Source organism: Manis pentadactyla, chromosome 10 (assembly GCF_030020395.1).
Source record: "Manis pentadactyla isolate mManPen7 chromosome 10, mManPen7.hap1, whole genome shotgun sequence".
In the NCBI taxonomy this organism is placed as follows: domain Eukaryota; kingdom Metazoa; phylum Chordata; class Mammalia; order Pholidota; family Manidae; genus Manis; species Manis pentadactyla.
Genome location: NC_080028.1, coordinates 12,401,216 through 12,426,307, shown reverse-complemented (window position 1 = coordinate 12,426,307; position 25,092 = coordinate 12,401,216). Strand labels below are relative to the sequence as shown.

At 46.5% G+C, this 25,092-nt stretch overlaps 1 long non-coding RNA gene across 1 annotated transcript in view; it reads right to left on the bottom strand.

Moving 5' to 3' along the window:
* Window positions 1–9,994: 9,994 nt before the first annotated feature.
* Window positions 9,995–25,092, bottom strand: part of LOC118915464 (uncharacterized) — a 66,344-nt gene continuing 51,246 nt past the window's right edge. The window contains exon 5 of the long non-coding RNA XR_008991912.1: window positions 9,995–12,326. This is a non-coding gene — a long non-coding RNA (uncharacterized LOC118915464). The remainder of the gene's footprint in view (window positions 12,327–25,092) is intronic.

Below are 25,092 nucleotides of genomic sequence, written 5' to 3'. Positions count from 1 at the left end.
ATACCTATCAGAATGGCTAAAATCCAAAATACTGACAGCACCAAGAGCTAGCAAGGATATGGAGCAACAGGAGCATTCACTGCTGATGGGAAGACAGTTTGGTAGTTCCTTATAAAGTGAAACATAGTTTTGCTATACAATCCACAGTTGAGTTCCTATGCATTTACCCAAAGGACATGAAAACATGTCCACATAGGAAGCGACACACAAATGTTTACAGCAGCTTTATTCATAACTGCCAAAAACTGGAAGCAGCCAAGATGTCCTTTAGTAGGTAGATGGAGACACAAACTATGTTACAACCATACAATATAACATTATTCAGTATTTAAAAGAAATGAGTGATCAAGCCAAAAAAAAAAAAACATGGAGGAGCCTTAAGTGCCTATCACTAAATGAAAGAAGCCAATCTGAAGAGGTTACATACTATATTATTCCAATTATATGGCTTTCTGAAAAAAGAAAAACTATAGCTACAGTAAAAGGATCACTGGTTGCCAGGGGTTTGAGGGAAGAAAAGCAATATACATAGATGGAACACAGGGACTTTGAGGGCAGTGACACTATTCTGTATGATACTGTAATGGTGGATGCATGGCATTGTGGATCCGTCAAACCCATAGAAGAATACAACATAAAATGTTCACCTTAATGTGAATTATGCACTAATTAATAATAATCAATATTGGTTCACTAATTTTAACAAATTTACCACATGTGTGCAAGATGTTAATGACAGAGGAGGCTGTGTGGGGAGGAGGTATATATGGGAACTCTCTGTACTGTATGCTCAGTTTTCCTGTAAATCTGAAGCTCTTCTGAAAAACCAAGTTTTTCAGAGCCGTAAAATGAAACCACAGTGGAGCGGCAAGAACAGGTTTGTGGATGACGCTGAAATGTTCAGGACCGTGGTCAGAAATTTGTCAGTGCGTAAACGGAGATTGCAAGGGTACCAATGAGCTCCCTGGGACTGACTTCAAAAGTCCATCTAGCTGATTGTGAAAATCGGATTAAAGATGAACAAGAAAGGATGAGAGACCATGACAGCATTTCAAGTGAGGCACAGTGACTCTTAAGCTAGCGCGATGGCAATGGATGTAGAAGAAAAGGGACAGCTGAAAGATCTTTAGAGGTGGAATTAACAGGACAGGTGATTGCCTGGTTGTCCAGCAGGAGGGAGAGGGAAAGGTCTAGGTCTGCTTTCAGCTGCTTGGCTGAGCAACTGGATGGAGGGAAGACTGGGGGATAGGCCGGTGTCTTACCAATGGGCTTCAGCCCCGGACAAGTTCACTACGGATTCAGTGAGACCAAAGAATGACAATGGAACGCTCTTGGGGTGAAAGGGTTATACCCAACTTTATTCCCACAGTGGCAGGTCAATCCCTAGAATCCTGTGCACTCAGAGCGAGTCTGCGTACAGCAAGCCGGTCTCTGCCACTGGGCCTCTCTGCTCCGCAGCCTTCTCAGTCTCTGTCCTCGGGGCTGCCACCACTCCAGTCTCTGCTCTCCTGCAGCCTTTGCAGCCATAGGGCCATGCCACCGTGTCGCCCAGAGCACTGGGTGGAGCTCTTTATATAGCATCAGTAACAAAGTATTGCCCACACGTGTCTAGTGAGCTGGCCAACCAGGGCCAGGTGAGAATTCTGGCCACAGGCACCTTCCCTTTATCCACAGCCGGCTTGGGAGGAAGATCACTAGTTCCCTTTTGGATCTGTCGAGACCAAAGCCTGTTGAGTGCCTGTAAGTAAGACTTGCAGGAAGAGATGTTGAGTGGGTAGGTAGGTGTCTAGGTCACGGCCCGGCTGAGGAGTCCATGCTGAGATGCAAAAGCCTGGAGGACTTTAACACACAAGCACATTGCATCTACATGGGCTCCCAGTCCCTCAGCTAATAAGAATGGCAGCTCACCTTTCTGAACTCTTAGTATTCACCAAGCATAAAGAATGCTATATACTAATTGCCTTATTCAATCTTCAGTCCAACCTTATGAGGTAGAGTCTACTGGTTTCACACTTTAAAGATAAAAAAAAATCGAGACTCCAAAACATCTCCCATGTTCTTGTCTTCCTGCTTTCAAACCCGGTGTTTTTAAGTATCAATAGTTCAGATATTCAAGTATGTTTTCAAGTTTAACTTAACCAGCTTACATGGGTATACATACCTATCTAACCTTCCCACCCACCCAGAAGTCTCAGCCTTTATTAAGATTTCCTTCAGGAAGAAATATCTGAGACTGCTTTGATATTCCAATTTTCGTCTGTTTCTTTCATTTTTCTATTGTGGTAAAAAAAACTGCAAAATGTGAGCAGATAGTTTCCAAGTCTCATTAGTCAAATTAATATTTGTACTGCAAGCAACCTGAAATTTTGGCAACCGCAATGGAAAAGGTTTAGAGAAATCAGGGACAGTGATTGCTGTTGGAGGAGAAATTAAACAGTGTTTCATTTGGAAAAAGAGAAACAACTTTCAATTTACAAAATAACATGTTTGGTTATTTTAAGATTCTCTGAGAGGCAATCAGCCCAACAATGGGAAATGCAAATCCAGAGGCTCTGGGTGTATTGGCAAGTCCGTTCTCTGCTCTAGACCTCAGTTTCCCCATCTGTCAAAGGAGAATAAGAGCAGCTGCCCTGGTTAGTTCAGAAGGTTGTGATGAGACACAGGTGAGATGATAGAGATGAGGAAACTTCATGAAGTGTAAAGAGTGATGGACAAATACAAGAGTTAATTGAGTAATGATTATGCTTCATATAGAGACAAGCCACAGGTATTCCCAGACTGCATATCCAAGCTGAGATATGCCCACGGGAGGGATGGAGCTTAGCAATTGCCAGGATAAAGACCCTCACTTGACAGATGAAGCCAGAAAGGGTAGGAGGCTCGCTCAAGGTCAGTGACAGAGGTGAGATTAACAGCTACATTTCTGCTTCTGGTCTATTGGTTTTTCTCTCTTTCTTTAGCAAAGAGGCCTCTTGGCCATTTGTTGGGTCATTACTATCTCCTGGCAGAAAAGAATCTGGAACAATCAAAAGAGAATAGTCTGACTGCCAGTTTGGGTCTTAGTAAGATAAATGGCTTTGCCTGGGAAGAAAAATATGTTAACATAAAGCTCAGAGAGGATGAGTGTTCCACGTGTCCCAGAGTATGGGCAAACAACAGAAGCATCCTGATGTCAGACGCAGCTCACCTGCGCTGGCTGCTCAACCTGCACCTGGGGCTGTGCTAAGCCGTTCACCTCCACATGTGTCTCCTGTTATCCTCACAACACTCCTATACACTGGATGCTATTATCGACTCCATTTTAAGGATAGATAGACCAAGGCTTGGTGACGTTAAAAAAGTTGTACTGGGCCACAGGCCACAAAGGTTAAAAGTGGTGATGCCCCCCAGCCAGTGCGGCAGTTTCCAGATTTCAACCACTGGGCATATTGGCACTCCACTAAATCCTAAGGTCCTTGGAGCTGCTCTTGTGGGCCTCTCACAACCAGCCTGTCTGACTTTCTCACTTCAAATCTGGAGAAGACTTTGGGTCTGATCTTTTACCTCGTCACACAGTAGGGATACTTCTGAAGGACAAAATACTCAGCCTCTCTATTCTCTTGTCCTTGGGCTCTGCTGGAGCTGTGTCCCCTACCCAGGCAGACTGGTCAAGCAGAATGACTGGTCCTCTGCTTGTTCACATCTTACTCTTGTGTTAAGGATCCCCTAATATTCCACCTCCCTCAGGTGCTCCCAGCCACTAAGTCCACGTCGTTGAGTCCCTCCCACAGTTAACGTCTGTACCTTCCGTGGGTCCTGTTGGGCTCAGTGTTCTGATCACTCTGATTGTTTCCACTTGCTTATACTTAGGGATGCTCCTCTTACACCCTCAACCACATTAGAAGCTCCTCAAGGGCAATGTCAATGGCTGTTTCTCCTGGGTCCTCCACAGTGCCTAGAATGGGGCTAAGGGATCATCAGTAGTCATATTTTAAAAGGAATAAAATAAGAACAGGAGGAAGCTATGAGAAGTAACTTTCAGCTAAATGGGAGGCTAACTTCCTCCACTGACAGCTTTTTTTTTTAAGCAATGGAAAGAACATCCTTGTGATGTCAGTGTTTAGCTATCACTGGAGGTCTGTGCATAAAGAATTTCTCAGGGACATTGTGGATGGGATTCCCGCTTTGGGGAACTGGTGGAATGAGCCTACGGGATTCCTTCTAGCTCTGAGAGTCTAATCCCATGACTGAATGAGTGTGTGAATGAATGCATTTGAAGGTGTCAGTCGTTCACGCTTGGACTCCCCCCCACAGCAACCGAGCCAGTGTTCTGCACAACCCAGTTGTGCTTTATCTGAAAAACACTGATGTGAAGTAAGTGAAGAGATCTTATTTCCTCTGTTTTCCAGATGAGGAAACAGACTTATTGTGGTAAAAATAATTTGCCTGAAGTCAGCAGTTGGTTGCACACCAGAGCCAGCCTTCATGCTCCCATGCACATTTAGTCTTAGCTTCAAAAGCCCCAGACAGCTCGCTGGGGTCCCCACATCTGCTCTCCTCCTTTGAAGCATAGAGAGGAAGCTGGAAGAAATCTTGGCTTCTCCCTGTTCTGTGCCCTCAACCACAAAGCCACTTAGGTTTTACCTCTTGAGTATTTCTGTTTGGACCTCTTTCATAAGCATTGCACTGCCCTCACGTTCTCCTGTGCAAAGGGAGGTTCCCAACGTGGGCAGGCTGGATTCACTTCTCAGCAGTGGCTCCTTGGCCACGTTGCTTAACCTCTCTCAATCTCGGGATGAGAACCACAGTTAGAACCCACCTCATGGGGCAGTGGCGAGGAGGAAATGAAGGTATGTGGAAATAGGTGAGTAGACAGAGCTTAGGGCAGTGCCTGGCACATAGTACAGACTCAACATGGGTTCCACTAGGTCTCTTTATATGTGGGTGGGGATGCTTTTTCCTAATCATGTGACCTTGAGTAAGACACTTAACAACTCTGTGACTCAGTTTCCACATCGGTAAGTTAGAGATCCTGATAATAGTGACCCCACCGCCCAATGATTTTTGTGAGGAATAAACATGGCCATGTATACACAGAGCACTTAGAAATTGCCTGACAGACCGCAGGAGCTCTGATGGTGTCACTACTTCTGCATTTCCTGCTGAGTGACGCACGCACTCCGCCTCTTGTATATGCACCTTGGTGTGCGCTGTGTCCTTTGGAGTCATCTCCGCAGGCAAATCATCCTAGACGGGCCATAGCAGCTCTCATTTTTCACCACAATTTTTTAAAAGATTTCTGCTTTTATTATGTCCATAATCACCCTTTTTTTTCCACACTTCCTGCTTTTTTCCCTTATCAGATATGATGGTAATTACCTGTAAGGTAATCGGTCTGTAAGGAACCTCAAGATGAGGCATGAATGCTACAAAGTCAGCATAGATACTAAGAAACAAGGAGAATTTGACCAAGAGTGATCTCCAGAGGAGGCTGGCAGGGGTGCTGGCCCTGGGCTGACATAGAGATTTGGGCATGTCTGGGAGAGCTTCATGGCTCCATGACTAGCTGTCAGTGTCCTATTTTGATGGCTTTGGGGACTGTTTGCTAAGAGAGCCCACTTACTCCATATCTTCATCCTCATGTGTAGTGCAGTCCTGTCCTCACGAAAGGTGCTCACCAAAAGCGGACCAATTTACTCACCTAGATGCAAGCTTCTCGATTCTACAGCTCTGCTCAGAAACTGGGACAGACAATAAGTTCATACATTACAGATGACACAGCGAGCCTTGTTCAGCCACTTTCCATTCTTCAAGGCCCAGTTCAAATGCTAACTCCTCTATGAAGATTTCCTTGATTTACCCCACACTGACATCTAAATTGATTTTCCCCTGAATGCCCTTGACTCCTTTCAGTACATAAATGGAGGTACTCAAATAAGTCCACATGACTGCAGAACTCTAAGAATCCTTGAGGGCAGGGTCTGTGCCTGTGACTTAGGAAAGACTAGGGCAAAACTTTTTACATGAATAAATAGATGAGAAATGGCATAATGAGAGCCAGAATCAGGGATTCTGCGATCCTGTCTCCTAGGAGGCCGCACTGCCTCCCACCAAAATGAATCCTCCTGACCTCCCCTTAGGGTCCTGAGCTGGGTTGAATCATTTCCTGAGAGATGCATCTGAGGAAGCCACGTAGGCTAAGGTGCTCTTTATAAGGGACTATTCCAGACGGATGACGATGGCTCTGTGACAATTAAGGGTGGAGGAAATTTGGGGAATGGAATGGGAAGAAGGGTCCTGACCTCATAATTCACTGGGACTTTCCCGGGGCTCAGCTCTCGAGGAGGCAGAATTTAGATGTATGTTAAGCCCCTTTAGAGAATGGAGAGGCACGGATCTAATGGGATAAATTAACAGGTCCCTGGAAGAGAACATGCCCATCACAACGACCTTGGTGAGCGCTCAGCTAGGGAGATCCTGACTGCAAATGCATTGAAAGTAGGAAGTGGGCCTCCCCCTCAGTGCTTTTTACAGGATCTTAGAACAGCCGCCCTGTGAAGCACCAGCCCTCCACCTTCAACATCCCTCCCTCCCCTTATTCCTCTTACCCCTACTGAGCCTCAAAGACAGGGTGAAGTGCAAGTCCTTCGAATACTCCCCAATTCCAGCCCTGAGCTCTTCACAGCCCACTCTGCAGCCGTCCCTTTCCCAGCTGGTGTCCCTTGATGGCCCCCCACAGACCCAGTAGTGTTCGTGCAGGAAGGACTAAGCTGATCCATTCCCTAGGAAGGAGGAGGGGTGTGGTTTCAAGAATCTCTAGTTTAATCACAGCCTAACAGGCCTTGCCGCCTCCTGTGCCCCGGGCCCCACCTAGTGCCCCTTCCCTGGGTCCTAAGCCCTGCCTGGGTGACGTGCCATGTCCCACTCCTCTAAGAAATCCTGCTTTGTAGATACCATTGAATTTAAGCCACTGTCCCCATCCCTACCCTTGCTGGAAACCTGTCAGTAGGCTCCCTAATTCTCTCCTAATTCTATGCACTGAAATACTACACAGGAAGTTCAAGGTGCTGCAAGAATCAGCCTGCGCTCACCACCCACATCTCACACCACATCTTTCTGTGTCCAGCTGCTCTGACCCTCCAGTTGCTGTGGAGCACCCCCACTCCACCACAGGGCTGATGCACGTCGCCGCCGTCCCTCTGATGGAGCCTTACCATGGAAACGCCAGGCTGGTATGGTGGGAAGATGTTTTCAAAATCTAAGAAAGCAAGGCCAAGTGCTTACAAAAGGTCACATATCTGATGCACTTTCTTCCCAGTACATACATGAATCTGGGGGTGGAGAAGACAGAATGACAGGTTTAGAAAATGGAGAAAGAATAATGGGTCTGTTAGACAGCTGACCCCTGAGAGGGCCCAGGGCCCACGAAGTGGGGAGAGCAGATTCCAGAGGCCCCATTGCCCTGCCACAAAGCAGCCGTGGACCCCCACCTCTGTTTTGAGGTCAGGTGATAGATGGCTGCCCTCCCCTTGGCTTTTGATATACGGGGATTGAGGGAGGCTGGTTCCAGACACAGTAGGTGGGAGGGCAGGCTGCCCTCCCCACACCATCTTGCAATTATTTTCATCAAGCTCTTGGCTTACTGGAGATTTATGAAGCTTTCTCTCTGTCTATCACATTTAAAAGGCGCTATGAAGAGAAGAGAAAGCTTTTAGCTACAATGGAATCAGATAGTCGTTTTTTTTACCCCTTCTATCTGATCTAATGGAATTGAAAAGGAAATTATTGCTTGGCAAAGCAGAAGATGAAAACTGCAATGTCCTTGTTAAACCACTCCATCAGACTCCTAGTCTCTCTTTTTGCACAGAAACTCAGAGAAGGACAGTTGGTCACCCAGTAACACACAGCATGTTCGTGGAGCCAAATTCAGAGTCAAGCCAGAGATGATTGACTTGAGAGCCCTTGGGTGGGTCAATTCCCACAACCGGTAGGTGAGACTTTGTATCATTGGATCCATGGACAGGAGCTGCTGTGATTTCCATCAGATTCTTGTACAGATCCGTAACCCAAACCAGGTTAAAAGCCACTAGCATCCTAACTCCCAATCCTTAACATTAGGAGTTCATAAAATGTAATTGAGGCAATAAAACTGACCCATAGGAAACAATCAGAGAAAAACACACTGATGGTTTGGTGTTAGAATGAAGTGAGTGCACTATTAACTCCCTAAAAAGGAAGGAAAGAAAGTGGCATGTGGTCGCTAAGAATACTAATGACCAGGACGGATGTAGAGCTTCTTTGTGCCAGGCACCACTTGGCACCTTTGTGTTAAGTTAATCCTCACAGCAATGTATGAGGTATGTGCTATTGTCACTCCTTGTGGGGAAACAGAAATTGAGTCATTTGCCTAAGATCAATGGCCAGTAAGGGGCAGAACCAGGATTAGCATCATCCTGTGAAACACCACCATCTGGACATAGAGGATTCCACGCAGGGCACAGCACAGAGGCAGGCATATCACACAGCCCCTGCCTCTGGCAGTTAAAGGCCTATGGGAGGAGGCTGATGCAAAAACACTGATGATGCTTAGAAGGGAACAAGCTAGGAGCACGTTCTAAAGATGTGATGGATGGGCAGGGTTCAGGGGAAAGATGGAAATAGCCCACAGCCCACCAGACAGGTGGCAGCAAGACATGAGTTTAAGCCTGTTGTGCAGGACAGCCTGGCACACTCTGTGGGTTCAGTCTGGCCAGCCAGACGAGCCCTAATTTCAGAAGCAGATCATATCTAGCCAGCCAAAGAGGCAGGCCAGGTAGAAGCCCCACTAAGGATCCAACACCTGGGAGCTGGCCATTCAGTTCTCATGCCAGGACACCTGTCTCTGCAGGCAACCAGACAGCAGGATGAGCCCAGTGACTGGCCTTGGAGTCCCTGGGCCCCAACCAGATGGTCTGGGATTTGCTACAGTGGGAAGTGAGTGAAGAAAAGCAGTTTTCCAGGCTTAGAATGAGGCAAGAAAACAGTACCACTCACCACCTACCCCTACTAGCTGGACCTCCAGCAGTGCACCCTACACCCACCTTTTTTCTCATCTGTGAACAGCATCCTCATGTCACCTCTCTCATAGGACTGTTGTGGGGTTGAAAAGACATGAAGTGTTTTTTCACAGTGCCTGACATAAAGTAAGCACCCAATATACTTACCATTCCCCTCATTCAACAGCAATCTGTTGAGTACCAACTAGGTTCCGGGTTCTGGACCAGATGCTGTAGATCCACATGTTTATAAGCCAGCGTGGCTTCTGTCCTTGCAAAATTCACAGTGGATCACTCTCACTGAGGACTGTTATCAGTCTAAGCGTAGTGTTACCCTCTTGTTTATAATGATTGCGTAAGGAGGCCTTGCTTTCTCCTGTCCCCATTCCCTCCATTCGACCTCCAGGAGTGCCCACATCACACTGCGTGTCAGTCTCCTTGTCTTCACCTGGCTCCAGGGCAGGTCTCCTGTTCTTACCCAGTCTTGTATTCCTCAGTGTACCCTACTCGTTCCTGCAACCCACAGAGCCTGACCCAGAGTGAGCCCCAGGGATGTGTGCTGGCTTGAACTGGATCGAGCCTGGACAAGGGCCCAGACCCTTGACCACGGTGACTCCAGTGGGGGCTGGTGAGTAGAGAAAGGGGGGCAGGAGAGGCTGGGGGAGGGTCTGCCACCTTCCAAGTGTCAGGGTTCACTGCTCTGCTGGTCCCATGTAGGCTCCAGCCAAAGACCCCAGCAGTCTGCTGCACCCCAGCCCAGATCTGAGAGTGGGACTGCACCCCTGCTTCTGCAGACACGAGGCAGAGAAGCGGCCACCGCATCTCACTGGGATTTGCTCAGGAGCAGGCCTGGGCTGCAGACATGTGTGAAAGGCTTTGGTGGCCACAGCTGAGGTGCTGGATGGATCTACACTGAAGCCGATACACTTTGGGCCCTCTTTATTTAAAAACTTTTTTTAATTAGAAATTTTTTTAATTGTTTAAGATTGTATTTATTATTTATTTACTTATTTTTTTATTGACGTATAGTTGATATACAATATTATATTAGTTTCAGGTATACAATATAGTGATTTGACAGTTTTATACTTCATGAAATGCTCACCCCAGTAACTGTAGTTTCCATCTGTCACCACGCAAGTTATAATATTATTGACTATATTTCCCCTGCTGTACTTTGCATCCCCATGACTTAATTTTTTTATAATTAAAAGTTTGGACCTCTCTATCCCTTTCACCTCTTACCTATTTTGGGCCCTCTTTAAGAAAAGGAATACAAAATTAGGTTTAAAATGGAATTAAAAACGTCAAAAAAAAAGGTCCATGCAAAGCTCATGACATCAGAGAAATAATATAATATTTTAATTAATTTATCCACAATAAATGGATTGTGCTAAACTTTGGGCTGCTTACTCTTTGAAAGACTCTCCACGTGATAAAAATTGTGTAGTATTATGCTACAGGAAGAATAGGGAGATAATTAGACTTACTCAAATCAAAACAATTTTATTAATAGTTTATCAAAGGTTCCACTAACCTCACAATGCAATATTGGTGATGTCCTGTAAATGCTTATGATCATAATCAAAATATAGTGAGTCTTCTATCACACATACTTCACATGTGAACTGTGATGACTTTACTCATAATTGGTGGTGCTGTTAGGAGTTTTTTCCCTAGAAACATGAGGATTATGACAAACCATATTTTCCACAATTCCCTTCAAAAAAGACTCCCACCCCCATACAAAAATATGCTGTGTTTATGATTGTATGGGTGGAATTATCAAGTATATTTCTGACAAGGAACTTTCATGTCAACTATGTATTGATGGGAGAGGACTTAATACTTCCATTTACAAATGTGCATCCTCTAAGGGCGGAAGACAGTTGCAAATACTTATTCTGTACATTTCTGCTTATATAATCCTGGCTCTGTACATTTCAAACTTTGTTTTCTTCCACTACATGTGGACCTCCAGTACCACCTGCTATAGGACATACTCATTCCACAATAAGCCCTAGGCAGTGGATCATGCTGCAAAGTGAATCGACAGCAGGAAGCCATTCTTACAGCAGAATGACCAGCAATATCGTGATTATGTGCAGAAATGGCTGTGGGCACGTAAATGTATCTCACTAAATCCTAAGCCAAATTTGTTCCCCATCTCAATGTTCCCTTTGCCGATGCCAGAGAGGTCCAGGGCCACTCCCAGGCAGCCACCACCCAAAATGAGAAGACATCCGTCTTCACTGATGGTGACTGCAGGTTTACAACAGTACATTGTCTTGGACTGAATGTCTGAGTCCCTTCAAAATCCAAATGTTGAAATCGAGTCCCTGATGTGATGGCATTTGGAGGCGGGTCCTTTGAGAGGGAATCAGGTAATCGGGGTGGGGCCTTCATGAACAGAGTAAGTGCCCTTCTAAGAAAAGGCCAGAAAGCTAACTTGCGCTCTTTCTGCCACTTGAGGATACAAGGAGAAGTTGACAGTCTGCAATCCGGAAGAGGGTCCTCAATAGACCGTAACCACACGGGAACCCTGATCTTAGATTTCTGGCCTCCAGAAAGGTAAGAAATAAATTTCATTGTTTATAAGCCACTTGGTCTATGGTACTTGTTACAGAAGCCTGAACAGATAAAGACTTGCTCATGTGAACACATTGCCAGGGCTTCCCCCAGCGCCTCAAAGGGATCTGGGCAAGTGGGGGTCCTGACTCTTCAGCTTCACTTACTGCCTTCAGGGTAGACCCACCTCGGGTTATGAACCCTGGGGAGGAGGGAAGCCTGGGTTGGTGCTCTGAGCTGTGACCCATAGTGTGCTGGCATTGGGTGAGGGCTGCCCAGGACAGTCTGTGCCTTTTGTCTCTTGTGTCCCTATTTTGGCATTCTGTCCCTCTCTCTCTGGGAGAAGCAGGTAGCTCTGAACCTCCCTGAAAAACAGACAGGGAAGGAAAGAGAGGACAAATCATCCAGCTCAAGGAGGCAGCATCCAAGTGTGAGCTAGTCATTTCCATTTCTTTTTCCTGGAGAAATGAGGCACTGTGGACAGCCTGCTGGCTGTACCCCCCGATCCTCCCCCTAACCTGCTCAATCTGAAGCTGATTAGCCAAGTGGCCATCAGCCCCTGCAATTACAGAATCACATCAGCTGTAATAGGTTTGATGAAGAGACCCCATAAGGGGGAGAGACAATCGTAGCAAGCTTCAAAAGATCTGTAGAAACATCTGCTATCACATCTCCTGGGAATCAGAGCATGTGCACTTCACAATTCTAGTCTTCAAGCTGGGTTCTGAGCCTTGAGTGCAGACACTGTGTTCACAGAGAAACAGAAGCAAAAATTTGACAGAGATCCCTTTTGATGGACATAGCTCAGGACCATCCCAAAGGGTCATTTTTAAACCTTTTGGGAAAAATTGGAGTTTCCTATTGAAAACAGGAATCTGGCAAGGCAGGTGGGCTCCCCACCTGCCCCCCAACCTGCCTCAGACATGAGAGGGGACAAGAGCTGGACGGAGCAGGCCTGGGTGAGCACCTTCTGGAATGCTCAGCACTCAGGTGAAGTGATTCCTGATCGTGCTCTGAGTATCTCTCGTCTGCAAAAAATCATATCAACCCTCAAAGTAAAAAAAAAAAGACTCCCACAAAGTTCCAATACCCTTCCCCAGTAGGGATTTAGATGCAATTGTTGAAATATTGAAATGTCAAATTATCTGTAAAAACCATTTTTATTGTTATCCCTTCTTTGTAGGTGACCTAGGTGGGATTCAGTTCATGTGTTAAGTGCTCAAACCCCAGGAAGAAGGTGCCTGCCAGGAATCCAAGTTCATTCAATCCAATGGCCCTATTTATTTAGGGAGAATAAGCGCCTCAAAAGGATCTGTGCAAGTGGGGGAGAAAATTGACTTGGCCAAGACCGCACAGTAAGCTGGGGGTGGAAATGGTGCAAATACTCAGGTCTCAAATTCCTGATCCAGGGCTCAAATTGCATTCTTATCCCATCTGCTTGCCAGAAACTTAACGAGAGTTCCGTTCAAAGACCTGGCCTCCCCACACAAGCTTCTGGACAAGGCTCCTGGTTTCCTGCCCAGGAAAGCGCCCCACAGCCTTCTGTCACAAGCATCAATGCCTCACCCATTCCAAAGACACCTGGTTCCGTGTTTGCTCCCTGGACTTGGCTCCCAACCCTGGCAGATGAGGAGATGCACATTTACCTGCTCAAAGCCCAGACTGACTACGCGTATCATTTCCCAGCTGGAGCACCAGGCCAGGGAACATTAGCTCAGCAATGTTCTGGGACTTGGGGAGACTCGTGGCACGCTGGGGTCCAGGGCAGCTGTGCAGTGATGGGGAGGCTTCTGGGTGATGTTGGGAAGCAGGTCAGTGCTGGCATCCTCTTTTGAGGGCATCTTGGTTCAAATGTCACCTCGATCCTGAGGCTCTCCCTGACCATCTAAAATAAACCCCAGTCATTCTTAATCACACTTTGCCATTATTGTTTCCATGGCACTGATCACTCTCTAAAATGACATTCTTGTTTGTTTAGATGCCAGTTATCTATCTTTTGGGAGCTTTTGGCAGGTAGGGATCCCACCTGTCTTGACAACCGCTGCATCCCCTTGCCCAGTGCAGAGCCAAACACAGAGAATGTTATGTGCAGAATGAATGAATGACCTTGTTCAAGCTGCTGTCCTCCGGGATCCACAGTGCAGTGAGCTGCCCATGGCGTGATGTGGCCTTTCTCCCAGAGCTGTCAGGACTGGCCGAGCCTGAAGATGAAGAGCTCGCTGCCCAGCGCCTGGCAGGGAATTGACTCTCACAGCTCAGTCACCTCCCCAGCAACCCAGCCCTGCCAGGAACCTCGGAGGGACCTGGTAGCTGAGCTGGAAGCACAAGGGTAGAATCAGATCTCTTAGATTCCTGAATCCCAGAAGTATATATTTACTTTATTTTCTTCTTATTTGTTTTCACAAGAAGCCAGAATCCCCTTCTGCTAATAGCTTTGGTGTGCTATGGGCTTTCATCTTAAAAAAAAAAAAAAAAAAACACCTTCACAGCTTCTGTGCCTGGTAATTCTTTTTTCTCAGCCTTTTGCCTCCCTGTCCACCTGCGGAGCCAGCGACAATCCCCCAGCCTCTGCGCAGTGCCCACTGAATCACCCTGACACTGGCTTCCCATTGGTTTCCTTGCCTCTGCCTTACAGACATGGATGAAAAGAAACAGTTTTTATCTAGCCTGGAGGAAAGTGGGTACTGACGGGGAGATGCAGAGGAAATTTCTGGAAGAAGTTGCAGTGGTCCTGCACATCAACAAAATCCAAATAGCAGAGTGCGTCTAGCTCATATACAGCAGGCATGGATCTAAAAAAATAACAGATAAAAAAATTCCTAGGCAGACCTATAACTAAAATGAGAAGCCTGTCAGCGACAGTATAATTCACTTTCAGCTCCTAATTTGGGAAGTAATGAGATCATCTCCACCTCTCAGGCTGCATTAGGTGACTGTTAGACTGCAAAGTGGAATACTCATCTCCATCAGAAATGGTTTCTTCCCTTAGTTCTCAGGCCACACACATGGAGCGTATTTAATGGGGCCTGAGGGATTGCCCTGGGACAGAGACAGGAGGCTGGTTTGGCCACGGGATTTCTGGAAGACAGGAGACGATAACCTGCAAAGACAGGCCCCGGAACAAGTGCGAGGTTTCTTTGGCCATTTTCTGCTTTGCAGAGGAAGGTGCTAGTCTCACTGCTGAGGTTATCATGGGCTATTCAGTTTCTCCCTCCCTTCCTTCCTTCATTTGCTTGCTGAATTATTTACTGCTAAGTCACGGGCTAAGCAGCAGGGCTGAGCAACGCCCTCTCCTCGGGGTGTTCACACTTTCACGTAGAGAAAGAGAAAAGCCAGCGGTCAGTTTCAGGACAGTGTACTCGGTACTGGGTCGGAGGAAACCCCCAGCACCACAGGGGCGCTGCCATGGAACACCATTCCCGCACTCCAGGGAGAGGGTGGTGTCCAAGAGGGTTTTCTGCATGGGGTCTATTCAACCAGGACTTAAAAGAAGAGCAGACGTTTGTCAAGAGAATAAAAATAAGCCTCAGACCACTGAGACAAAGCATTACATGGGCAGGGCCTGCTGGACAGATAAGACACAAATCTGACCCATCTTAACCTGTCAGTGGCTTCCCATTGCTTCCCATCCTGGGAGACCCAAACCCTTTCGCCCAACAGGTCAGACCCTGAGGTTCTGGTCCCTTTATGAGGAGCTGCACGTCAGCCCCATCCTGCCTGCCCCTTCCTGAGGCTCTGACCACACTTACTGTAGCTCTCACACCTTCCAGGGCACACTCTTCTCTCTGTGTGGACCATTCTCTTCTCCAAATCCCTCTTTGCCTAATGCACCCTGTTCATTTTTCAGCTCTTAGCTCAGGAAAGCTTTCTGTAGTGAGTTGAATAGTACCCCCCAAAACTGATATCCATCCAGAGCCTCAGAATGTGACCTTACTTGGAATGAGTTTTTGCAGATGTAACTACTTAAGATGAGATGATACTGAATTAAAGAAGGCCCTAAATCCGGTGACTTATAGTATAAAGTACTCTTACAAAGAGAGGACAGACACAGAGAAATATGCACCAGGACAAAGGCCATGTGACAACAGAGGCAGAGATTTGAGTGATGCGATTACAGGGCACAGAACAGCAAAACAGCTGCAGACGCCAGGAAAACACTTCTTCCCTAGAACCTTCAGAGAAAGCAGAGCTCAGCTCTACTTCCAGCCTCCACAACTGTGAGAGAATAAGTTTTGGTTTTCTGAAACCACCTAGTTTGTGATAATTTGTGACGACAGCCACAGGAATCTAATACACCCTCACCTCCCCAGCTTTCCCAGAAACACCCCAGTCCCTGCTGTACATACAACCCACTTAATACATGTCGTGGCAGTCTGAGCTTGTCTTGGGTATTGCTTATCACAGTTTGTAATGACATATTTATTCACATGATACTTTCATTGATATTTGTCTTGCCCACTAGATTATAAGCCCTATTATGTTAGGGAGTCTTACTTAAGTCACCTTTAAGTCATCAATCATGTGGGACCACAATAAATGTTATTATATTAATTAATTGTCAACCTATCCCACACAAAGGTAGGTCACTATAAGAAATCCATTAAATCATTAACTAAGTACCAGAAAGAAAAAGAGAGAGAAAGGAGGGAGGGAAGGGGGAGAGTGGGAAGGAGGAGGATGGGAGGGGAGGGGAGAAGAGAGGAAAAGCATTGGGAGCAGAAGAGAGAGAGCCTGGTGGTGTGGAATCCACAGAGAAGCCTGTGAGTTGTGCCTAGAATGGATTCAGCAGAGGAAGCCCCTAAAGTGGCGTGCCTGAAACTGGCAGCTTACCCGTCTTCTGGTTGTGACCCACAGTGAGACACGCGTCTTGCGTCCTGGGTGCCACGGGAGGAACCATGTCCTGAAGCTCTGTGGGGTGTGGCCCTGTAGACTCCATTCTGCTCTCTTCTAGGCCCCTCGGTGCGTACCCACCCTCCCCTGCAGCCCCTGTTGCTTCTCCTCCTCCTCCTCCTCCTCCCTCGATCCTAGTGCTGTTGCTGGACGGAGCTCATTACACTCCTGTCCCAACCCATTCACAGGTTGGACGGTTCCATCCAGACTACAGGCCCCATGAGGGCAGGGCCCACGGCTGCTTTGCTCACAGCTCTGCCCCCAGAACCTAACACAATCCCTGATGCATACTTCTTGCTGGGCAAAGGTTCGTGGAGCGAATGAGCAAATAAATGTATCAAGAGTTCCATTTTGTGGCAGCTCCTAACAAGCTGTCCCTTCACATCTGATCCTCGAAGACCACTCTTCTCTTTCATCGGACCCCTTCAAAGTCAGCTGTCTTCAAAGCTAAGTAAGGTAATTCGTACTTTATGTTCCGTGTTTCCTTTCATGATATTAACCACTCAGTCAGTTCTAGGAGCTAAGATGCAAATCTAATCCTTTAACTCCTCCGTTTAAAATCTTCGTATTTATTCACTTCTTTAACTCACATTTGTCTAACACGTACAATGTGTGTGAAAGCACACACTGTTTACAGGTTCACCTTTCACCTTACCCTTCTTTATTCCTCTTAATTCCACTATACCGTGCACACACCACCCCCTACGTACACCATGACACCCTTCCATGTCCCATGCCTCCCCCTAGACTGCCCCCTCCACTTGGAATCGTTAAAAAGCCTTTGCATATCTCACCTGATGGAAGAGGAACAGCCTGACAGGCCACCTTCAAAGTGGACCCAGCCCCATAGCCAGGGCCAGCATGTACACATAACTATACGTATATACTTCCCCAGTTTGAATGCAGATAGATCATTTCTTACGTTATTTTGTAATTATGTTAGCCATTTTCTCCCTAGCCTTTGAGCTCCTTGAGGACAGAAATGAATGGAATATTATTAATCTTCATCTTGTATCTCCGGCGCACAGTAAGCGCTGAAGAAAGATAGGAAAAAGGGAGGGACGAAGAGAGCAGAGGACTCAGATAAAGGCCCTCCACCTCCTTATCACTGCCCTTGTCTGTGTCCATTGCTGTGAGGTTCATAGCACTGTCTCCTTTATTGCTTATTCCAGCTTCTGAAAAATGAAATGATTATTAGGCTTTTACAACAATTTATCAGTCGACATGTTTTCACAGAGTCAGACCTCCAGCAGATGTCTGCCTCATTGAAATTCTCCCTGGGCCAAGATCTTAATTCTTTGCAGATTTGGAAATCTATATACGAAAAACATCATCTGTTATTTTGAGTCTGAAAATCTCTAACCCCCTGACCTTCCTCCCATTGAAATGTTTCTTTAATAACTTGAATGTTGATCCTAAGAAGTTTGTCAAGAACATCCCATTCCTGCTCTTGCAGAACAGAGTGCATTATGTCTATGTGCTCCCCTTGGGTTCTAAATGCTGTTCCCTGCATATGGAACCCTTCTTGTGCTCCACCCCTGTATCTCCTCAACTCACTGGCTCCTATTCATTCCCATGTCTCAGTTTGGCCAAATGAATTCTTCAAGATCCCTGCAAGACCTCTGGTCCTTCTCTCTTTTCACCTCACTGAAAAATCTATCTTCTATCAATTCACCTATTCAGTCAGTATTTATTAAAGGTCTGCATTTGCTTAGTGTAATACAGGAAACAAGACACAGTCCGTGCCTTTTAGGAAGGTGAAATCTAGTCCAGAGCAGGTGGCTGACATGTAAAAGCATAACAATAACACATGGTGTTACTGTCCAGCCTTGGGATGGAGATGGGGTGGGGGGGTGCATTTCCCAAAAAGGTGACCTCCAAGGGAAAACACTGGGAAAAAAGGGACCTGTCACATCACAGGTCTTGTGAGAACTCTCTATTCTCGCATAAAACGTGAAAGTTGTGTTCTTGAGAAAAACACAATTTTTGTCAGAACACTGTGTTATGATAACAATTGTTTCTTTTAGGAAAGAAAGAACTCAGAGCAGAGAATTTCAGATGCAAAATAACAAGGCTGGTTTCCTTCCAAAAATTTCAGAACTAATGGTGTTTTAAATAGCTCCAAGTTGGTTTTGCTACTGCAAGCTAAAAATAATAAATTGGCTAAAGAAATGCTTCAAAACCAAACCTCAATGCAGATTAGTTTGCTCTTTGATACCCAGGTAGTCTAAACAAAACAACAAGAGAACCTCAGTAATTATTATTTTTTACTATGCATTTCTCACTCCCAATTGGGTTATAACCAATAGAGGTCTATGTAATAAAGATTATGTATTTAATTAATTAACTGATGGTTTTATAGCCCAGGTGTACCCTGAAGACACCTGTTGTGTAAGCAACCCTGGAGTTCAGTAGGGTAGAATCCTTGCTTCAACTTGCAAGTCTGAGATTCTCCCCCAGGTTCATTATCTGAGTGGAACAAGCCCCTCTTTTTTAGACTAATTTTATTTAAACAAGTTGCAGCCTCTGTGTCATGTTTAAGCATAAGTCCGGGCCCGGATCAGCTTGGGCACCCCACTCTTCCTTGCCACCAACCCCACAGCTCGCTCTGCCCCTGGACATCCCTCCACCTCCCCAAGCCTGGCTGAATCTCTCTCATTCCTCTCCTCCTCGATGCTTCCAAGACTTGCAGAAATTTGCCTTCTATGAATTTTACTGTTAATAGTAAAGGAAACACATGAAAATGGAGGGAAGTTCAAGGAAGAATACATTATGGAAGAACATTACAAAGGTCCCAGGATTTCCCAGGTCTCAGAGTCAAGGCTCTGAGTCCCCTACCTCTTTGCCAAGAATCCTTAGAATCCACACTGAATTCTGATCCCTCCTTAGCTCCTAAGGGCATACTTAGCTCACTGAGTGTTTTCCCTGCAGGCAGACCTGGATATGCAGTGGGGGTGGGTCCATAGGCATGAACTGGAGTACAGAGAAGTGTCTGCTTGTGTTAATGAGCTCACTGGAATTTCTGTGAGCTGACAGGGAAACGCAGAAGCATCTCACAGATCTACCTGTTTGTCAGATATTCACTGAGCACACACAGCATATCAGGTATTGCACATTCACGTGATCACCCTCACTTCCCCTTGTTTGATTTCATTCCATGGTTACATGAGACATGGGTATCTTCCCGAAGTCTTCCTTGCTCACTAGTTTATCTCCTCTGGCGACTGGGAAATTTGGGAGAGAAGAATGCATTTATCCATTTATTTATTTATCCATTCTTAATGCTTCCTTCTACCCTGTACCCTTCCTGAAGTAGAAGGTGTGACATAGCTAATGGGTGAGTGTGAAAGGACACACCTGGCCTGCATGGCAGATCTGATCCCCTGCATGGATTCTGGCTAGTTCATAGCCAAGCAGTGTGCTGAGTTCACGTTAGGAATCCACTTGTCTTAGCCCAGACTGCCATAACTGAATGGCTTAATAGATGCCGTTGTTGGAGGCTAGAAGTCCAAGATCAGGGTACCAGCATGATGGGGTTCTGGAGACAGCCCTCTTCCTGGCTTGCAGACACTACCTTGTCACTGTGTGCTCATGTGGTGGAGAGGGACAGAGCGAAAGAGAGAGAAAAAAAGTGCCTGGGTGATTCTTCTTATAAGGGCACTAATCCTGGCATGAGGAGCCCACCCTCATGACCTCATATAAGCCTACCTCCCAAAGGCCCATCTCCAAATGCCATCACACTGTGGGGGAGGCTTCCACACACAAACTTGGGAGGAACGCAGTTCAGTCCATAGCACTCCTGAGTGAAAGACCTTAAAACACATTCTCCACCCTGCTCTGACTAGTAAGGAAGGTACACCTGTACGTCCTTCTCTCTGACTTTGCTGTTCATCTCTAAGTCAGTTCCTAGCTCTGGCAGAGAATAAGATTTTATTTAATGAGCTCTATCAAATGCCAACCAATCTACTCAAAGGTTTATAGAATTGTGAAAGGAGATGGAAGGGATTCTATAGAACTGCTATCTTCCTCTAGATCAGTGTTTCTCAAATGGGGGGCCATGGGTCACTAGCTTTTTAATGAGACATTAAAGGGTGTTGGTGGGAGAAAAAGATCCTATGGTCAAAGTTGTGGAAGACTTTTTTCCCTAACCCCTACTGAAAGTCACCGTGCATGGGGGGTGCGAGAGGTCCTTCCCTCAAGAAACCTGATCAGGTTTGTGTAACTGGAGCTCAGAACCATTTTTAGGTGAGAACAGTTAACCTCATGGGCAACTGAGGCTCCCACATTTGGGAATAGCTGTCCTAGGTGACGACCTTCATTCTCCTCTGTCTCCTGACACACTGTTTTATCTGAGTCCTTCTTATCCCTCCCAAATTTCAGTTTAAAATACCCTTGATCAAATTAGTTCAACCATTGTGGAAAGCAGTATGGAGGTTCCTCAAAAAGCTCAAAATAGAAATACCATTTGACCCAGGAATTCCACTTCTAGGAATTTACCCTAAGAATGCAGCACTCCAGTTTGAAAAAGACAGATGCACCCCTATGTTTATCGCAGCACTATTTACAACAGCTAAGAAATGGAAGCAACCTAAGTGTCCATCAGTAGATGAATGGATAAAGAATATGTGGCACATATACACAATGGAATATTACTCAGCTATAAGAGAAAAACAGATCCTACCATTTGCAACAACATGGATGGAGCTGGAGGGTATTATGCTCAGTGAAATAAGCCAGACGGAGAAAGACAAATACCAAATGATTTAACTCATATGTGGAGTATATGAACAAAGAAAAACTGAAGGAACAAAACAGCAGCAGAATCACAGAACCCAAGAATGGACTAACAGTTACCAAAGGGAAAGGGACTGGGGAGGATGGGTGGGAAGGGAGGGATAAGGGGGGAAAAAGAAAGGGGACATTACGATTAGCATGTATAATGTGGGAGCAGCATAGGGAGGGATGTGCAACACAGAGAAGACAAGTAGTGAGTCTACAGCATCTTACTATGCTGATGGACAGTGACTGTAATAGAGTTTGTGGGGGGGTCTTGGTGAAGGGGGGAGTCTAGTAACCGTAATGTTCTTCATGTAATTGTAGATTAATGATAATAAAATGAATTTTAAAAATCCCCTTATCAAGAGAGCAAGCTCGCTTTTAGGAAAACCCTTTCTCTGCAGTAAACTTTAGCCACAGCAAGCTATTATTCCAGTATCTTAAAACATAGTCCGAAAGACTGTGACCCATTTCTTTGAAGTTTTCTACAAGGTTCACCCCACACACCTTCCTTTCTCTTCTAAATGATCATCCTTCAGTGAGGAGAAAGAAGAAATGTCAGTATCTTCTGTCTTGAGGGCCTTTGGTCTCCTTCCCCAGACATTAAACTATTAATACTGAGTCAAGTTTCAGGCCGCTTAAGCTAGTCCAGTTCTCCCCACACATCCTGGGAGAAGTGGGTAGGGATCGCTGGGCCTGATGCATCTCGGCAGATGGTTGGTCACGGCAGGAAGTCAGCGTATCCGATCTACATGCAGGCACCCCCACATGGCTCAGCAGACTCCAGGCCACCCTGCAGTCTTCCTCCTGGACCAGTAGTCACAAAGCTCCTTGAACTTGCTCCTTTAAGGCCCTGCACACATGCGCTGCAGCAGCTCTTTAGCAGGTCCAGCTGTCCGTCTGCAGGAGGGCCCTGGGCCTGCCACCCCTTCAGCTTCACAGCCTTTCCCAGCGCTTGCTTTTCTGCACTGCATTCTTCCTCTGGCCAGCCTCCGAACAATGGTTTAATTCTTCCTCTGCCTCCCCTTGAATCTTTTTTTCTCTCTCTTTCACTGTCATGTTGGATTATGGCTCCTACCAGTCAGGGATTGCTTCATTCTCACTAGGAAGAAGGAGCCCAGAGAGAAATTCCTAAATCCCCTTTCCCTTCTCCCTAGCAGGGTGCCCAGTTCATAGTTCCAGAACCCACAGTTGATGAAGCCTTCAGGCAGAAAGACAACCATAACCCATTCGGCGCAGGTCACTGGAGATCTGTCCCTACCTCCTGGGCAGCAGGTTAAGAGATCGGGGCGCCTCCCCAAGCTCCCTCACTCTTAGCTGCTAAGCAAACTCTTTGTTCATCCTCTTTGCCACTGGGGTCTTAGCAGGGACTCGTGGGCACATGATCTGGGACCGGCCCCTCCTACTCCCTACTTAGCAGCCCCCGCTCACCTGATAACGCAGTATTTTCCAAACTTATTAGATCATTGACACTTTCAACACCTTCGCAATTTTTACGCACTGGTGGAATGCCAACAGTGGCTTGTGCATTACAAAGCGCAGTCCTTTGTCGTCTCCTGCGAATGCATTCTGAGTTCTTGTTTGATTCAGACAGTTTGGAGAAGCTAAGACTCCTCAACTGGTTCAAGGCTTCCTTCTTTCTGCCATACATCTCCGGGTAATAAGTCAGAATCCTATAAATATTTACCATGCGGTACAATTTGAATACTACCACAGTCATGGGTTGAAATTATACATAACCAAGCTGACATTAATGTGGTGGTCACCTGGTGCGGCAGGATACATGTTAGAGATAGCTGGTCACATGATGATTAAAGCAATTACATACATGTGCTTAGTTTTGGACAGGAAAAGGTGATTGTAGATCATCTTTACCCTAGAAAGGTTAGGATGTTACTGTCTTGCTAAGTTGATGGGGCCAAAATCACATGCTAGTGGTTGGTGGTAGGGCATCCTCCTGAAGGAAATTAACATGTGTCTTGCCCAGCATGCTGGGGAGCTAATTAATCTGGGGTCAGAAAATGGGTTTTTAAACAGAGGAGAGAACTGGACTCCTCCTCCCTGGGGCTGGGAGCAGTGGAGACCTGTAGAGAGAGCTGGAGGGGTCCAGATGGTCGAGGCAAATGGCCCCTGGACAGGCAGAGACAGCTAAGTACCAGTGGTACCCCCTGAGCACTCCATTTTTGCAGAAAACTTAGTGAGTGGCAGTGTCAGCACCAGAAGCATGAAGAAAGAGCTAGTATCTGAAACAGACCGCAGCTGTAAAACCCCCTCTTTCAGGGGGTCGATCTGGTTTCTTGCTCCAGAGAAGCCACACAACAGCCGAGACTGACACTCTGGATATGATGAAGGCGGTGCCTTCTGGCTGAGGCAAGTGAGGAGCCAGAGACGAGCTGCTTGTTCCAAGAATCAGCAACAGAAAAGGCAGCAAACAAAGAAATTGGGATGGAGAGCCCAGAAAAACACATCTTCCATGTAAGGAGTGCACCGCAGGAAAAATCTCAGAAATGACTGGAGGGGGACACTTGGATGTGAAACGATCCCTGGCAAGTAGGCTGGTGGGTGTTGATTCTATAAAGAGAGCCTAAGGCCTGGTTGCCGCTGTCAGCAGGCCAGGTCAATAACCAAGATCTTATACTTAGATATCCATCACCAGTCAACTGAATGAGCCGGACTTGGCAAGATGTGAACAGAAGCTTGCTGTGTTCTTCTGCACCTCTCTTCCTTTGAAACTCTTGACTTATCCCTCCTTGTCTGTGATAAAATCTCAGGAAGATCTCATAACTTCACAACTCTGCTACCAAACAAAACGTCTTTTCCCTGGTATTAATAAAAGATAGTCCAGGGAGGTATCAAAACTCCAAGCCTCAGACAATTTCAAACCTTTCTCTGCCCCCAGTACAAGTCAGAAGCAGAGATGGGAGGGGAGTGACAGTTCCTTTTTGTCTGGCTGCCCCCCGTGCCTTACCTTCCCCTCCACTCACCAGCCGCTATCTGAGGCCCCTGCAGTGTTGAGAGGATGCCAGGGCCTGCTCTGACAAGCGCTGTTTGACTTTCACTTGGAGAGCTTACAGGTAAGATGGATGTCTGAAAGCGACTCTCCTTTCTTAGGGCATCTTTGTCGGATCTTTATGAACTCCCAGGACACTTGATCTTCTCAGCTGCTGCCCCCTGATTCTATGCCCCTCACCAGCCTGGTTTCCAGTGGCCACTCCTCTATGCTAGTTCCTCACCACCCGCTCCCAAGCAGTCTTTTTGGAGAGACACCCTCTCATGACTCCCAAGCCGTATGGCCATCCTAGGGGCCCACATTTGGCTCTCCAGAAACGTGCGTGCATTCTCATGCCACAAAACTCCAGAAGGCGGGCCCCTTCCCAGAGCAGCTGTCCTTGTGTCCTGGTGTGCATGCCAGCTCGGGAAGCATCGGCCCCAGTTCTCATGTGCAGACTTTTCAAACCTGAAGAAGATCCCAGCCCTGCCTCCCTCAGCCCTAGGGGATGCATGTCAAGGTCTAGAAATGTCTTCTTGAAGTTTTCCTTGCTTGGCTGGAGTTGTGGGGGAAGCACCCCCATGCCCTGTGGTGGACAGGGGAGTGGGGACTCATTCCTCCCTGACAGCTCTTTCCCTGAAAAGGTTTCACTTTTTGATCTCTTCTAAGTCTTCAATCCTACCCACATCCCCTGATACCAAGGTCAAGTGTCGGGCTAGTGCAAGCAGAGATGTATTCACATCCTCAGAAGTATATCTATTTAGCATGTGGGAATACTAGGGACTATTGTGTTGTCCTTGACCTCTGAGGCTTCTGAGAAAATAGGAAGCACTTCATTTAATAATCTTTTGTGTA